Raw genomic sequence first — 18,852 nt, forward strand, 5'->3', positions numbered from 1 at the left:
TGACTTCCAGTAACAATTAGTATTTCTTTTAGTCAAATGCCATTAGTAAAGCTTTTTCCTGGCTCGGCAGATTGAATGAACATGGCAGGGAAGATTGTGAGCCCAGCACAATGAGCAGGCACAATTCCTGCAAAGACTCATCATTCTTTATTCTGCTCTTGCCTGTAGAAAATAATCAGAAATTAAACAGACAGGTATTGCTACAACAGAGCTTTATTACATATTGATTTTGTCACCATTGGTTTCTATTTCTTGTTTTTCCTCTCAAATGTTAAACATTGTTAAACATGGTAAAACTTTAGTTGCTTACTCTGCTTGACTTCCTTTAGTAGAGTTTGAAGTAAAATCTGGAAACTGACAATTCTCACAGGAATTTAATATTTTGCTTGTATGTGCTGCATATTCATACACCACTATTGTTCATTATATGATTTTGCAAATGTGCACAAATATCAACTAGTAATTTCATAAATCTGAAAACCACAATTCCCAGGTGTTGACCATGACCCTAGAAAAAGCCTAGAGAAAACAACCTCTTTACGAGACATACCTTGCAATAGATGTTTGTTTAACTGGAAATCCACAAGAGCAGCTGCCCAGTGCAACAGTACATATTTGCTTCTGAATGCTTTCTCAAAGACACTATTTAAACATGCTGATGAACTGAGCTGGGTTTTTCCCCACCTCCATTCCAGAAAAATAAGGACACTCAGAAGATAAAATTTGTTTTGTTATTGCAAGTAATGCTATGTGGTAAGTGAGAAATTTACTTTCTATAGTCCTATGTAATTATGAAGGTGGGAAATGTCCATTTCCTGTACAGATGCAATGTCTGTGTGTACTGCTTAGTGATATTTCTACTTGAAAATGAATATACTTCTATTTCTAGAAGTGTTTGTGTATAGAGCTCCTTCTTGTCCATATTTGGCTTAATGTTAAAGATCTGCTATTCTAGCTTCACTGCTTTGGCAAGAGGAAACAAGTATTTCTTGTATTGAGACTGAAACTCCAAGTTATAGAATGTGTTTCAGTATGGTTCTGATTTACGTTAAGCTGTAAACAACTGAGATTTTTGACATGGGTTTTATGATGTGTGCAGCTGGACTAGCTATCACCAATTTCATGCAGCATCTTGAATAGGAACAATGACAACAGACATCTTTTCAAATGTCCCAGTTCTGTGCTAAGTTTAATGCTTTCACTTAGAGGGGAAAATTTGTGCCTCCTGAGACAGTCACACTTTACACTTTCTTCTTGGACTCTGTTTTAGCCTTTCCTCTGCCATTTAATGGATGAGAATCCCTTCACCCAGTGAACAACTTTAATTGTCAGAAGAAATTTCTAAGTTCTCCTTCTCTCATAGAACAGTTTCTGCAACCATTCTATCTCTAAAACCAAAGGAATTGGGAGTGACCATAGCTGAGGTGGTGTCACTCATCTTCTCCTCCACCACCGGCCAATGGTGTAAACTGTTGGAAAGGACTCAACTCAATGTCCCTCCTATTCCTGCAGGCAGCAATTATGCATGTGACAAACTTCACTCTGGCATGGAGAAAGATCTGATCTGAGGGTACACTGACTGACACAAAAATAAATTTTCTCAGAGTATGAATGATGTTTTCTATAGTAAAATAGAAATAAAAAGGTACAAGATGAGTTATGCTTTTAAGGTGTGAGAAGTCCTGTGACACCTGTTTCAAACTAAATTAAAAATGTCCATCAGCCACTTAGTCTTCTATTTACTCTGTGTTTTCACTTGCTTTGGAGTTTGTAAGCAGCAAATCATAATGTCAAAACATGGACTGAACCCTAAGATATTTATTCAGATTAGAATTTTATGACTGGCAAATGTCTGCCTGAGTAGCCTTGTCATCTTCTAATTTTTTTAGTGTAAAAAAGAAATGTAAAAAATAAAAATATAAAAAATCATATTCTTGCAGCATCCAGAAATTTTTTTTCTCTCAGCTTCAATAATCAGAACATTACCGACTAATCTGCTTTAAAACAAGAAGGGTAAAACCATGCTTTCTAACAAGACTTGTGGTGAGATTGAGGAACACAGGTTTATTCCATAAATATCAGTCTGGTTTCCTAGTGGAATTTTCTGGTTTTCTCATCCCCTGCAATGACTTTAAGAATAGTTTCAGAAAAATGACTTTTAAATTTTCAAATCCAATTTCTGGATAAATGAAAGTAAAAAAAAAGATAAAATGAGCTGTATTAGAAATCACAGGTACTTTGTAAATTAAGGTAATTTTTAGATTTCTAGGAAAACAAGATGTTTTATCTTTTGTTGCAATGTTTTGAAATTTTCTATTTACTTTGAAGAAAACTTTGCCTTGAAGCAAAATGATGGTTTAATAGTGAATAGAGAAACTGTCCATGGTGGCTATGAAATCCAAACTGAATCACAAGACCAGATGGTCTTGACTATTACTACTACTATTTTCAAGCTGCATCAGAGGTAGTGATGTAAGAGATGTTTTAAGACCTAATTTTCAGTTCTGATTAGAAGGAAAGTGTGACAATAATTGTCTACATATTTCACAATGATTTTATGAAAATCAGTGTTTATAGAATTTTTGATCGGGTAATATGTGTAATGAACATTTATATTTTAATTGGATAGCTGAACTTAATGCAATATTCTTAAACATTACTTATACATTCATTAATTACATAACTCTTATATTTTTTCATTCTTCCTTCAAACTCTGAACTGTTTAGTATGATATGATTTAGATCTGTTATTTTACACATGGTTGTGTTTGTCATGACAGGAAAGTGAAATTCAAAATATTGACAAGATAATTAATTTTTCCATTCACTATACTTTACACATGTGGATAATGATAAAAATCATTATACTGTGTCTTTTTTTGCTTTCTGGTTCTAATAGTTCATAGTAGTAGATGAAAATAATGTGAAATTATGCTCCAAGGATGTCTGTTCCACAACTTCCAAGGCCTGGAATCTGTGTTTATAACTTTACCTGTAATTTCCTGTCATAAGAATAAAGAAGCAGCATAAAAAAATTTTAGCCACCAATGACTGTCACTAAGATGTTCTGGAACTTAAAACTAAGCAAAAGCAATGAATATATATTGATAATTTTAAAACAATTGTGACTCAGCAAAGTGATACATACAACAAATGCTATCATGCTGGTACAAATTTTTAGCCATGGACCAATATTTTTTAAAATCTCTTCCATGTATTCTATTCTATACTTTTGTCATCTCAAGGTTATACTTTGAATGTACTCCTAAAGGTAATGGCCATAATGAAGCCAGAGGTGTCAGCTGTTCCAACATGTACATACTGACTGCCTAAGGGATGCTGGGAGGTGGCTCTTAGCCCATTGCTCTGGTGAACCATGCTGTTTTCTCTTGGTTTTCTCCAGAGAGCTGAGATGCTTTTTCCTGGGTTCTGTTTATTTGAAAAACTCATTTGTGTCTTATCATCATGAGATGGACAGAGTTACCAGGCTTTACCCTGCTGATATCACATGAGTATATTCACCTTTGGGGTGTGAAAAATTTCCAATAAAGATCCCTGAATGCAGAACTTATTTCATTCATCCCAGTCCTGCTTTGCTCCAGTTCTTTTATGCACAAGTGAAAGAAAGAGAAAAAGAAAGAAATAACATGCTGACTTATTATTTTAGAAGGATTTATTTGTACATTAATTCAACTGAAGATAATTGGTGTGGAAAACATGAATACAGCATCCCAATAAAGGATAAAAAAGATTACTAATCTTCTTAGTGATAATTGTTTAGAAATGTGGGTAGGCTGGTACCTTAGTAATGTTCTACTCATAGGCACATACCATAAGAAAAGTAAAATTCACTATGTTCTGCTATTCCTTTGTTTATGTTATTGAACAGTATTTTCTAAAATTTTTAGTTTGCCGCTTTTGACTCTAATACTGCAATGTGAGATATTGGCTTGTCTTTGGAATGAAGGCCTTACAACAGAAGATTGAAAGGACATTTCTCATCTTCTAGTGCTGTAGTGTTTGGTTTTGTAGAGCTCGAGGTCTATCCTATGCAGGAGCTGAGCAACAAGTTGTGCAGTAACACCCAAATACTGTAACATTTAAAACTTGGAGCCACTCTCCAAAACACCATCAGCATTATTTCAACGATATCTATTACTCCATTTAACATGAAAGGCCCTAATTTAAGCTGTATAAAAGATCAAGCTTCTATAGTTTATGTCAGGGCAACATCTAAATCCTATCACATCTTTCTATTTCTGACTATTGGAGTAAATTCTCTAAAACTAACCTTCCCTTCTTGTTACCAGCTAATGATGTACATTTATGATCTGTTTCTTCATCCAACCATGTTTTTCCTGAATTTTGAGGAAGATGTGTTTGTTCAGACACACAGTTTATCCATTCAGAAATGACCATCCACTCTTACAGGCTGACATGAAACACAGAAGAAAGTGTTTCACTTAAAAGTACAGTTTTAACAAGGTCAACATGAAAGCACACATGCAAGTCTCAGGATAATAATCAGACCTTATGGACAAGTTGGATAAACTGATTTGTTTTTTTTAATGGTAAATTTTGATTTTTCCACTCAAGTTCTTGAAACCTACAGTCTGAATGAACACATATGCATTTAAAAATACTTTTGTAGCAGTTTTACTTCAAAAATATTATTATCTATTGTAAGAGATTTTGTCAAATATAGACATTTCTCACAAAAGTTTGTTATAACTGCCAATGAAAGGAAAGCATTTAATCAGGTAAACCTAAAAATCAGGTAAACCTAAAAATACAAGAATTGTCCTGACATACACAGGGTAGCTCACAAAGAAAAATATTCTCAGAAACTTACTCACTCTTTTTCAAAGCAAATGATTAGGACAGTAAACAGGTGCCAAAAAGATAAAAGTATTCAATTACTTCCAACTAAGCACTCATTTCATAAATGTTAGGCTGGAAAGTCACTCAAATAATTGCTCAAAAAGAATGCATTGGAGTCTACATGTTATACTTCTGATGCCATTTAGTTAAATTGAATCATTAAAGACAAGAACTAAGGACCTGATTCTCCTTTATACAAAAGTGTCTTTATGTGACTCTGGCAGAACAGATGGGCTGTTAAACAAGTGCTGTAATTAATGCCTGACTGAATGGCCACTGGTACCAACTGGAACAGTGAAATGAAAACTAATCCCCAAATTTTCCTAAACATTTTTCTAAGTGAGAAATACCATAACTATAATAAAAATTACTAACTACTAAAGAGTAGAAACAAATTCATTGATTTTTTAATTTGATTGTTATGTCTGAAGACTTCAGAAAGGTATTGATGCTGTGCTAAAAATACCCTGGAAGTGTACAAACTACTTCTGTGGATTTGGTTTAGGAATAGCTTTCTTTGTTTTTGACCAAGTCATAACAGGAAAACAAGTATTTTTTTCATAGAAATGCTGACATAACTTTACTAATAGCACCTTTAACAGAGGTTGTTACAATGTGTGTTTACTCAGGTACAGGATTAAATAAGAGATGTGAACTCACCATAGTAACCCCTGCATCACATTGCAGATATGCTGCTTCTAAGATACGGCAAATGTTTCTGAAGAAATATACATGAATATGAGGTAAACATATATCAATTCCAAATTGTGTTTCAAAAAAAATTTGCCATACAGCATAACAAAAAAGCAGCATAAGTTGATGCTCTGTAAATTAATGTATTACGAGATGTTATTTTCACTGTGTTACGACTTTTGGCTCAAAATATAATAGATAATTCCCCAATTCACTATAGCAAAACTAATGACAAACACAGTATTGAAGTCCTCGCAAATACTGCTGTGAATCCTTACACTCCCTAGGAATCCAGGAATCTCACCTGTCTGTTTTGAACCACCTCCTGCTGGTGTTCTGAGATCTTGCAACAATACTAATGTTACCATAAGATTTTCAGAAGAATTCTGTGAAAACAGTTAAAGTTGGAAGCAAGTTTTCTTCTAAACAGTCTTTTTTCCCACTTTTAGACACTTTACTGTTTCCTCTTCATTATCCCTCTACATCTTCAAATTAATCAGCTAATGTATGTCCCTTCAATTGATCTTGTTTTGCATAAAAAGCTTATAATTGTATTTACAAAATTACAGCCTTGTTTTGTTTTGTTTTGTTTTTTTTCCTTAAATGTTTTCACTTCACCTTCAAACCACATAGGCAGTACCTAAGGTGAGATCCGATGATACCCGGTGGGTTGCTATACCTCTGGAAATTAAGCTTTTGCTGCTGCATCTTTCTTATACTTTATCCAACAATTCATGGCAGAATTTAATACTGCAAGGAAAACTAAATGATCATATTACTTTGAGTTTTTCCTCGATATTAAGCAACCCTATTGTGTCTTCCCAGATTTCAGTTGTAGAGGAGGGAGGGAACACCAATTTTCTAACATTGCCTGAGATGACTGATACAGAAGACAACAAGTATTCTGAACTACCACATAACGTTGTCTCCATACATTTTTCAATCACTGTTCAAGGTTTCATCTCTGTGGTACAGACCGTAAATAAATTTTGAATATTTTTGTTCGCAGAGGCAGAGGTTTAATTAAAACCTCAAAGCATTTTATTAAGCCTGAAAACCTCATTGTCAATCTACATACCTACATTTTATTAGAAGGGAATACTTTTTTATTCTTACAAATGAACAAGTTTGTTCATTGAGGGTGTTAAAAAAATCTGTTTAAAAATCTACTAATAAAATGCACTCCCCTATATGAAACTTATTTTTATTTCACCACCATTTCCCCATTGGTTTATTATATTTTTTCACAGAGGGTTACTTATACTTGGGGTAAGGGATGATGTACAGTGACTGAATGGTTGGTCCCTGGTGTTTCTGTGCACTGGGGACATGCCCTGGTCCCAGGTAACCCTGATTGTGATGGGGTTCGAGGACTCACCTATGAGTTGGGGTCCAAGTGCTGCTTGATCAAGCTCCTGCCCTGGCTCTGTGTTCCTTGGGATGATGACTTGATCCTGGTGGGAGCTGAGGCTGAGTGCCCCCAGGCCTGGGAGAGGTGTTCAACTTATAGTTCCACCAGGACTGGTGGCCTCTTCCCAGGCAAGCTGTGCAAGCAGCTGTATTTTATGTCTGGTTTTTATTCCCTTTTCATGGCTACCTATGGTGCAAAACATGCAGCTGCTCAGGTGAGAAGGGATGGTTCAGTCAGCATGGGTGAAACTCATCCACAAAATGCCTGCCTGAGAAGTTGTGTGACAATTTCCACCTTTGCTATCATTCAAAACTTCCTTTAAGCAGCTCATTGTGTTCAGTTTTGACTGTCCCTTTGCTCAGCTTAGGGATAATGTTAATTGTGACTCTGTGCTAGCAGAGATTGTCAGAGGGTATTTGAGCTATTCCTAGTTTTTTTTTTTTTAACTTGTTTGTTTGTTTGTTTGTTTGTTTGTTTGTTTGTTTGTTTGTTTTTTTCCTGGCTCATTTGTTCAAGTTTTCAAGCTCCCCATAAAAAGGAGTTGCTGGCTGTGGTCCTCAGATGACTGAAATGATAATAATAATATGGCCAAACTATGTTTCTTATAAAACAATAGCATTCTAGATTACTTCTCATGACCCAGGTTTACATACTTACTTCAGATTAACTGATGGAAATAGCCAAAATAGCCTAGTCACCATGGCACTGAGTTTCTTATATTAGTTTGAGACCTTTGTGATTAACTGTCACAGGGATATAACCACACTTGTTTTTACTATTGTAAATCCAGATCACAAAACCCTTCACAAACTGTATCGAAATGAGTCAAATGTCTGCCCACATGGCTCTCCAAACAACCACGATCAATGGGTACCATTTTCTGAAACTAGTGTTGGTCATGGGTGTGATGTGGCCAGCATCATGTTCAGCTGCTTTTGAGACCCTGCATCCAGCAATTTCTATTTATAACTATTTCTATTGAAAATGGCTGTTGGCACCAGGACAGGCCAGAGCTTGGTCTTTGGTCTCTGGATCCACTAGGGAGAGCACTGTCTGTCTCCCACACCCTGCCTTTTCCCTGTACAGAGCAACAACCATGTACAGAGCTGTGGAAATAGTTCATGACTTCCTCCTATACATGTTGTAGATATTGGGTGAACCCAATTAATTGAAAAAAAATCACATCCCCTCCCCTCATTATCCTTGTCTCACAAGAATTCATCTTGACTTTTCCCCCAGCTGCCTTACTCCTGATGGAAGCAATCTATTCCACATATTGCAATCTGTTGTTAAAATTATTGGTTTATAGTGCTTAACATTTTATTTTTCTTAAAACTGAATTTCTTAATTTTTTTAATAGGAAGAAAAACCATCAGCTTTGTAAAAATGAAATGTCAGCATTATATGGCTCAGAGAAGTACCGTGAAACTTTTGCTATTGCCATCTCAGATTTTTGGACTTGCTGTATCTGTGTTTTTGCATAATGGTTTCAATTGAAATATTTCAAAAAGAATGTTTCTTTTCTTTTGCAGTGAACATTTCTGTTTGACATCATGTAATTCCTCATCGCCAGTGCTTGAAATAAGCAAGCATTAAGGATTGATATATTATGTGGCTCGCTGCTGCTCCTCACACCGCCCAAGGGAATGGGACACTCTGAGAGCTGAATGGATTTAGAAAATTACTAAAAATGACTAAGCCTCTCTCCCAGATTTGTACAAACAGTCCCTTTTTAACACTGAACTCCTTAACCAAATCTGCCAATTCACATTTCTTCCTGTATTTATTTTTCATTAAAATTTGTTTGGCTTTTGCTGTGTGTTTTTTCTTTTTCCAGTTTTGTTTGTTTGTTTTTTTTGGGTTTTTTTGAGTTGTTTTTTTTTTAGCTATTTGATTTAAGGGAACAAAGAGATCAAATAATCCTCAGGTATTTTTCTTACTGGAAGAGGTCTGTGAAAGATCTTTTATTATCCTTTTCCTTTTCACTGCAAGAAAATTTCCATAGATTATCATTACAGATATATTTTACAAAGAAAAAATGAGTAATATAACACAAACACATCCATTCTCTTAATTGAATGAGCTACAGCTTTTTGGCTGAAACGAACAATAATATTATTTATAACTCAAATTACATTCCACAAACTATGCTCTCATCTATAAAGAGACTATAAATGGTGTGGTAGGGTTTCATATTGGTTTTCTATTTTTTTTCCCTCCAGTGACTTTCCTGTTGACCCTTCTTTTAATTTACAAATAAAACCTTGACTTTCTTGACTGCCAGCACTGAAAATCCACCCTGGGATCTGAGATCAAGCTGTGTCCTTTCTGCTTTATGCCAAAATAGACTCTGGTTCACCTCCTCAGTGTTGAGGTGGCTCTGCAGGGCTGGCAAGAATGTAAAGAAACAACAATAGTTTTGCCAGTAAAAAGATAAAATGAACGAATTCTCTCAGAAGTAGGAAGATACCAATTTTCAAGTCAGCTTTATAGAAGACAGCTGTTCTTTGAAACAAATGCTCATAGGAGGGTTGGGGTGGGACACCTCATTGCTTGCTGTTCCTGCACAACCTTTTCCCCTTTGGTCTTTCCAGTTCAGCCTGTATATCAACCAGCTGAGGGGTTTGTGGCTGTGGCTGCACAGCCTTTTTCCCTGTCAGCACTGCTGGACTCAGGTGTTTCTGCCCTCTTTGAGCTGTTTTTGCCCTTATGCTTGTGTTAATGCTGAGACCATTGTGTGCATTGGGTGGAGGGGTGTCCTGTGGAGGTCCCAAGCTTGTCTCTTTCCAGCCAGGTCCCAACACAGCTCTGCAAACACTTGGGCTGTCTTGGATATATGCTCACCCTTCTGCTTCTGTGTTTGTGGGGTATCCAATGAAATCTAGGAAATCAGTTTCCTAATGATTTTTAAGTCTTGGTCAAAGATGAACACAGCCAGGTTTTTTTCAATTAGTTATAATACCTTCTAAAATTCTTTTGAAGTTCAATCTTCTGTATTATAGTTGGCAAATACATGTTCTCAGTGGAAGGAAGTCTGATGGATATAAAATCCCTTTGGACAGAGTACAAAAACTTAGAGATGGTCAGCTTCCATTGGGAAGTGAGTATCTCTGCAGAGGTCAGGAACCCACTTCACCCAGACTCCGGGACCGAGCCCTCTGCTGCTGTCATGGGAGAAGAGCTCGCTCCTTGCAAGGACAGGAGTTTGCACAAGGCAGAGAAATGTGGGCAAAGCAGAGAGAGAGGGTGCAAGGCCTGACAGCAGTCAAAAAAGGTGCTAACAGGGACTGCTCTAGTGGCTTTTCTGGAGCTGCAATTGTTCCTGCTGTCAGGAGTACTGAGGCACATGATAGGTGAGAAACACTCTCAGGAAAATGGTAGCAGGTGAGGTCAGGCGAAGACAGAATTGTGTCCAAAGGCACACGTGAAGCCCCATTCCCTGTCTGCACAGTCTTAGCTCTGTTGGCAGAACACAGGTTCAGCTGCTCAGTCCTATAATTCACTGTGTTTTATGTCTCATTTATTGAAGAATAGAGAGAAGGTAATGATGCATAACAGACTGCTGCCCTGGAGCTCTTTCAGGCTGTGGACCACAAAATTCCCGTTTCCAACTCTGAGAAATAATCAGCTACAGTACTGTTGGTTCTTAAGGACAAGTGAAGCTCATGATGACCTGCTGATGTCTGGATTATCAGCTGCCCAGTACTGTCTGCCTTTTCCACTGGCTCTCCTCTGCCACCCCATGCCACCAGCTGTGCTGAGAGCACTGATCTCATCATGCAGTGCTGCCACAACCCTACTCGAGAGCCTGACAAGCATTGAGAAGCAAGGCTGAAAAATTATTTCTACTTCATAACAGACAGAATTAACAGGAGAAGAAACACTGAGCTATGGGGAACATGCATTGGCATTTACAGTTCCTTCTGCAGATACATCCTGTGTGAAATGTGAGTTTCTTCACTGCCTACTTGAGTTTGATGAAAGAGATATTTAGTGGAACTTTATTTTTTATCTTAAATGTAATTTGGTTTTCTGGATATACACTGACATGTAGACTAAGAGAAAAGGAGGATAATTACAAAAGCTAATTAAAACAGCTTTCACATAAACTAGAGATTTACACAGAATTTCTTCCAGAAGAAATTCCTTTGTGCTTGGTTTGGCTTAATAAAACTTGTGTTTTATTTTTGATGTACTTTTTTAGGCTAATTCTGCAAATATGTATTTGAGTTCTAATTTTAATAATCACAGTAATATCAACATTTACTTTTTTTTCTGCCTAAGAGGTAAAAATCTAAACGTAGCAGAAAATGTATCTTTTAAAACTGAGCCTCTGTAAATATTTCCTACCAACCACCACTGAAAAGGTAATTCTTTCTTAGGAATAAACCCAAATTCATAAAACCAAAGGCATTCACAGTTAAGACATTGACTCTTTTTTCTCTTAGTCCAATACTATTTGTTTATGTATTACAGCATCTACTGAACATTATGTAAGACCTGTCGCAAGAACTTGTGATATCTGATGAATAAAGGACAAAGTCTCAGTTTAGTTTTGAATTTTCAGGGTTGAGCAGATTCTTCGTAACCCTGTCCCAGGTCTTACTGCTCCAGATGGTTCAACTGCAAATCACGTCTCTGAATAATGGAGAAACTCCTGTCACTGTGTGCCTTGAGCTTGCAATCCTTTATGTACAAAGGAAATCAAAGGACATTCCTTGGGAAAAAGTGCTAAAATTCACATATTAACTGACAAAATTCTTTTTGAATTAGATGAACTGTTAGATTGCATTATCAGCAACCAATAATTTCATTTTATGAGTTATTGGTCACTCAAATCAGAAGAATGATCATCTGAATCAAAATTCTATCCTTAGCTCAATTTTTAAGATTCAGACTACATGGACATCCATTCTGATATCACACAAGCTAGTTAGCATTCAGAAAGCTTAATCTTGTTCATTTCATTCAGATGAATATTCTCACTGGGGTTAATGAAGTTCTTATAAGAATAATATGAACATGGTTACTTAATTCTTGCCTAGATAATGTTAAACCATTTGATTAAATCCCTTTTCCCCCCTCAAGGCTGCTGACAAGAAAAATTAACCAAGACTCACAAATATCCAGCTATGATCCAGTTCAAACCACATACATTCCCAAGGAGAAAAATAAAAGGAAATTTCTTTAAGCAGAAATATGTCTTTAATATGGGAGTGAAGACAGAGTAATACTGTTGGATTACAATAAGTAACTGGGCCAACTTTCAAAAAAACCCAAACCCAAATGTGCAGAAAAGTTGCCTTCAGAAATTAATTGGATTTTGCATAAAAAATATTTTGCATTTTACTTGCAAATATACACTTTGCCTGAGGATAAATGTGTTTGCTCATTTAACTAAATAATGCATGCTATGACATACCAGAAAATATGCAGAACAGTGTATTCAAGGGTACATGGACACCCAGATCATGGCACTTCTTGTCTTCTTATCTCTAGAACTATTTAAACTATTGAAAAACTATGCCCATCACCTGGGTGAAATGCACTTTGGGAATACAGGCAATATACACTAAAGTACTGCTCTTTATTTAATAGCTATAAAATAGAGACGAGATAAATTTTGATAATTGGTAGGAATACATGTTGCATGAAGAAAATTGCATCAAGCAAATGTTGATGTCTCCACACTGTAGAGCAATTTTATCAAGGATTGTACCTGTGAGCATGAATGTTTGACAATCCCTACAAACAATCCCACAGTGATGATTAATAGTTAACAATGAGCAGGTAAAGTCCTGTAGTATAGAATCAGCTATAAATTTTATAAATATTAAAATGCTTAAAATCCTATCTAATGTTGCCTCAGTTAACCCATGTTAACCCATCCCATGGACAAAGCTGAGCTATTGCTGCAGGCAGTGCAATGGGAGGGGAAGAGCTGCTCCATGTGTTCTGCTTGAGCTGTGCAGGCAGCTCAGTAAACATGGGGTAGGGACAGCATCATTTATTTTCACCAAATCACCCATAGCCATGTCTAGAAAAATGAATTAAGATTATGCAACTTTTGGTATTTTCTACCTCTTGATTTCTTAATTGATAAATAGCTGTTACACTTTGCATAATTGATTAAATAGGATTTACAGTTTTACTTTTGTGGTTATTCCTGCCTTTTGAAAAAAAAAAAAAAAAACAAGAAGAAAAATAAGTCAATAACAAGACTTTAAGTCTTTTGGCACTTTAAAATCAGTTTATTTTTGGAAAAGCATGGCTTCATTAATCTGAGTCTATGTAAAAACCTACAACTTTTTTAGCTCAAACCTTCCAGGGCATTTCACCTTCAGAGCCAAAATGGAGATGTTTTGAAAGAGGAAAAGCTTATGAGGCTACTGATATGTGGTAATACAAAAAAAAAAAAAAAAAAAAAAAAAAAAAAAAAAAAAAAAAAATAGATAAGACACTGTCACAGTGTTCTAAGCCAGTGTGTTCCAGCAGCTGCATCATCATCCCTTTCCTTGGCAAATCAGCATGCCTGTTTTTCCAGGAGTCTCTTAGCTCCCTCCTTTCCTTCCTCAGTCCTTCCTTCCTTTCTGCCCTCTTGTATTTTACCCTGTAAAAATATATGTTAGCCACAGGACAAGAGAGACGATAGCATGACTTGGCAGGAAAAGTAGGAGAGATGGATATCTAGAACAAAAGAAAAAAGCACAATGATAAAATGGTGGAGCGGATTGTGGAAGACAGTCAGACTGCTTGGAAGTACAGGCGGATACTGGGATGAGACTAAAACAGAATATTTAATGTATGCCCGTAGTAATTATCAATATTAATATCACTACATAATGGCTGTTAAAAGCATAAAACTAAGAAAACAAAAATTGATAGAATTCATAGAAACCATTATGGTAATTTAAATCCTTATTATCGGTGTTTACTTATGTCTTAGGGTAGAATAATGAACCTTTAATTGCAGGCAAGCAATTTATGTAGGGATAAATCAGAACTTGGGCACAGTGATAGCATTTATCCAACAATGCCCTTGATTTTGGCACTCATTCAGCATTCTCAATATTAAGTTTTAATGCAAAACATCTGAAGCACACAGTTAATAAAGCTGTTAGATACAACTCATACGGAATGAAACATTCCCCATTGTCTCCCCTCTTTTTTTTCTTTCAACTCACACAGGCCTTAATTTTACAGAATAGCTTTACTTTTTTGATCTCCAAACTAAGAGAAAAATAGAGCCAAACAAAATAAAACACACATGCAGAAAGCACATTTGATTTCTGAGTCTGGAAGGCTGAAATGCAGAATGACTTCTTGTTCCAGGAATGTTTTGTTAAGCATGGAGAAATATTGTTTTCTAAAGGAACTACACATATTAAAAGTCCTTAAACAGTGTCATATCAAAAGCCTGATGACTGTACTTTAAGAGCAGGAGATATTACTATTAGTCTAGAATAGAGTAAGAAGTATCTGTGTTAATTTATTCTAGTTTCAGTGCATATTAAAAAAACTGTGACCTGTTCTGAACTTGAGATTCCTTGAGAAATAATATAAAATGTTACAAAACATGCTAATGGGATAGAAAAAACCCCCTACCCTTGTGTCAACACTCAGACTCCTGATTGTCTAAGGCAGCCCTAGCCAGAGGTCCATGGCCAGCAAAATCCCCTTCACACACTATCAGAGGCCTGGCTCAAGCACCCAATGTGGTTTGGGCTGCAGCCTGAGGTGTTTTTTTACCATTTAAAGGCATATTTTTTGGTGCTTACAATGCACCAGTGCATTCACGGGAGATGTGCTAGCCAGTGAGCATGGTGCTGCTGGGAGGATCCAGCTGTAGGGAGCAAGGTTTACTGCAGCTAAGTTAAAACCCCTACCATAATTACTAATGTTTGTCTGATTTAAAAGATGAAAAATCATAAGGTAAATAATAAGGTTATTGGTGTTACCAAGTCAAAGGAAGAGAATTATAGTGACATTCCAACAAGTACTGGTCTGAAGAGAATGAAAAAGTTTTTACTTTCTATATGAACATGGAAAATAAGAGGAAAACTAGGTAATGTTATCTAAAATAATTTCTGATGGCTAATATATTAAAATGTCTGGAACCCCAAACTGAGCTATCAAGCAACTGTCCCAACATCCAAAAATCTGCGCAGACTTTGCAAGTAAATTGCAGAGACTGTGGCAAGAATTTAGTACCAAAGACAGGAACAAGATCTGTCTACTTTTCTTATCTGCCTTGGCTATTTACCTAGCCATCTACAGTGCTTTATTATTTGCATATATATATATTTATATACACACAAATGGTATTCTAAACATTCAAATGTCAATAGTAGTATCACCATAGTTCATGTTTTAGCTTTTATTAGGCTATTTTTTAAGCTCTAATTTAAAGAAAGTATTGCAAAATTTCAGTAAGAACTAGATTTGAATTTGGATATATTTAGGAATAATGCAGTTGTAAATATTTCAACTTGGAGGCATTTATTCATAAAGTAAAAGGGAATTATTCAGGATTTCATGGTTAGAAGTGAAATATTTTGTCTGGCTTTGCATTTGATTGGACTAATTAGTGGACAGACTCAGCATAATTGTTCTGTTTCCTAGGAAAGGATTCAGCGTACTACATTTTACATTAACTATATTATCTGATATATGTTTTATACTAAATTCTAGGGAAAGCATTTGCAAGATGAAGAATCTTATTTTACACAACCTGTTTCACAATTTTACACAATCTGTTTCACAAACCTCTCTGTAACTAAGATGTTTAAATGACAATTGTTAAATGACCAAAAATGCTTGTTTTGCTCTTATATATAACTTTTATGCAATCCATTTATGGCTGCTATTTCTTGAGTTTATGTAACCTTACATTCCAGATCTCTCTTTAAATATTATTTTATAACTAAAACTGAAATATGCACAGTAGCATACACAAAATTTCTTTTAACAGAATTCTAAGGCGGTGAGTTCAAGCGCTCAAAGGATTTAGAAATGTAAGAGTCAAGAATGCCAGTGAATTCTTAGGCATGTCCCTTTTATATATATGCATAACATTAAATGATGTTCCTCTATTCTCTGTTGCTGTTCCCACTGAGAATTTTTCCACAAGTTTTTGTTTAGCTGCCTATGGAAGGTAGTTCCTCCAGGTCAATAAGCCAATTGCTAAATGTCTAGATTTTATCAATTTTTTTTCAAAATTTGATCAGATCTACTGGCTTGTATTTTTTTCTTAATATTGGTCATCCATTAGTGGTTGAAGCATGGAAGTTATGCATAGGCATATAAAGTGCTCATCTTAGCTTGTTATCTGCCATGGAAAAAATCCAGCATGAATAAAACTGGAGAACATGATAAGGAACTTAATCACAGGTTGGTAGTGAGGAGTATTGGGCAGTCTAATATTAGTGTGGGCTGAGACTGATGAGTTCTGCCTGAGCTGCAATCCATAATGAATGTAAGAATACAAAGAACATAAGTTCATTATTGGTTGGTAGGCTTTATTTTGTTTTTTTAACCACCATTTTAAATAGCCTGGAAGGTCCATATTCGTTCTTGTCATAAACAGCTCTGGAAATCTGATACAAAGGTAAAGCACTGGAGAATAAAAGATTAGCTATAGACACCTGAGTGGTATTTTAGTTTTCAAATCTCTGAAGTAGCCTATTGCTCTTAAGGAGGGTATAACCATTTCTGAGTCCACAGACAAACTAATTTAAATCCAGCATGGTTAGAAAATGCTGTATGAGATGGGCTGAAGATAATAATGGGTTGAGGTCCAGCTTGAGCCTAGACATACTATATTCAGAAAAATTAAAAAGCAAAATAATACAACTTTTTATTTTCAACAATTACATGGTTTCAAAATTGCCCACAATGTTACAGCAATGTCAAGGAAGGGTTAAAAAAGCTCAGAATGAAACTATAGAACACAAGTCAAACATACTGTCAGTCTAAATTGTCATAGACTGTACTAAAATTCTGCAGTCTCCACCTACAACGTAGGGAAAAAAGGGATTTATCTAGTGATAAGATAAAACTATTCCTAGTTACGATTTCTCTGAGTTGGGACTAGTACAATACTTCATTACAATCAATCTGCCTTGGCTTGCTAGAGAACAAAATGCAACCAGATTCAGAAGAAAAGATGACCTCATGAACTTGAATACCTGCCCTACCTTGTGGCTGTCATTAACTCATAGTTGTTTACCAAAGAAATCATAAAACCTTTGTTGCAATTAATGACTGATAGTGAATTTTAAAATCCAGAGACATATCTGTTAAATTAATCAGCAACTGTTGCCTTACTCATATTTATTCAGGTTTTATTTATTGTGAAATATGAGATGACATATTTTACTCATCACTGTGGAAATATTTATATCCTGAGTGGGAAGTAAATAAAACACCTAAAACATAGTTAAATTGTAATTATTACCGATTATTGAATAAATGAAACCTTTTGGATTTTGAAGCTGAAGAAGATGAATCATACGCTGAGTTTGAAAAGAAAAATTAAACATTCAGTTTATATGTGGAGTTCAGATTATAGTTTTCACTTCAAAAATGTCTGAGAAAGCATGTAAACATATACATGATTTACACTTTGTTGGATCATGGGCATGGGAGAGTATAAATATTATCAACTTGGAACATATAGTAAAGCAGCATTAAGTATATACAGTGAAAGAAAAGGAAATTACAAGCTCACATCAAAGGGACTAAGGATATTGCAAGGAACCTGTAATTTCCAGTATGGTAAAGCATTATTACATGCATAAGAAAAGGAAATTATCTAAAACCTGAACCTTAAATGCAAAATTTTACCCAATGTATATTGATTTTTGTCACCATTTATTTCTGATTTTATCAGTGATTTCTTGAAAAACTGCATTTTGATGACATTTAAAATTACAGAAAAGTAGAGAAATTGAAATAACTTCAGATTTCAACGAAGTATAAGCAGATTTCTAATGCTGATTAAAGCATTCAAACTTATAAAGTGTTTTCAGATAAAACATTTTTTTAAAAAATTACAAGTCAATTTGTTTTTTATTCTTTAACATAAAAGCTGTCCAAAAATGTATGCATATAGTAGTTGCTTTGAATTAATCATAGAATCATAGAATTGCAGAATCATTAAATCAGTAAATGGTTTGGGTTGTAAGAGACCTTTAGAGGATCTTAAATTTTAGCCACATGGCCTTGTTGCAGAAGGAGAAAAAACTGAGTGGGAAAATGCAAGCTATCAATTTCACAGTAAATAAGGTAGCACAGACAGCATATTTTTAAGTGCCAGAAAAATACAATAAATATGAAGACTTCATAAAAATGATGGAGAGATGGTAACCCCATTCCTTAGGGAATAAATAACTGTGACTTAACTGCTGCAAATTTTTACTGTATGTTATAAACATATTTATTTCAAAATTATATATAAAAAAATTTACATATTTTGGTACCTGAATAATTGATGAATACTTGCAGGTTTCAAAGTGCCAGGTTTGAGGGTTTGAAACCTTTCTGCTGAGAAAATGTAAAGTGTGTGGTTCTTTTAAAATTTCCCCATATGTTCAGTAGCACATACGTGGACGAGCATTAGTTTCTTTTCTTTCATCCCTTAGACTACTCTGCCTTGATGTAAGGTATGTAGGTATCAGGATGACCACATGAAGAGGAAGAAGGATGTTTAGCAGATGGAGATACATATTGAGGGCTTATGCATTTTCTTGCATTTCAATACTTGAAATAATTTAACATCTCAGTCTTGCTTTGTAATCAGTGTTTAAAAGACAAATATTATTTTAGTAATCTCTTAAGCATCATAATTCATCCTTAATTTCTATTCA

General features: G+C 35.3%; 1 long non-coding RNA gene across 1 annotated transcript; it reads left to right on the plus strand.

Annotated features, from left to right (window-relative positions):
* Window positions 1-646: 646 nt before the first annotated feature.
* LOC110479863 (uncharacterized) lies at window positions 647-8,800 on the plus strand. Its single transcript, XR_002467016.2, has 2 exons — window positions 647-753; window positions 8,518-8,800. It is a non-coding gene; the product is annotated as an uncharacterized LOC110479863 (long non-coding RNA).
* Window positions 8,801-18,852: the final 10,052 nt, after the last annotated feature.

This window comes from Lonchura striata, chromosome 5, assembly GCF_046129695.1.
Source record: "Lonchura striata isolate bLonStr1 chromosome 5, bLonStr1.mat, whole genome shotgun sequence".
NCBI lineage: Eukaryota > Metazoa > Chordata > Aves > Passeriformes > Estrildidae > Lonchura > Lonchura striata.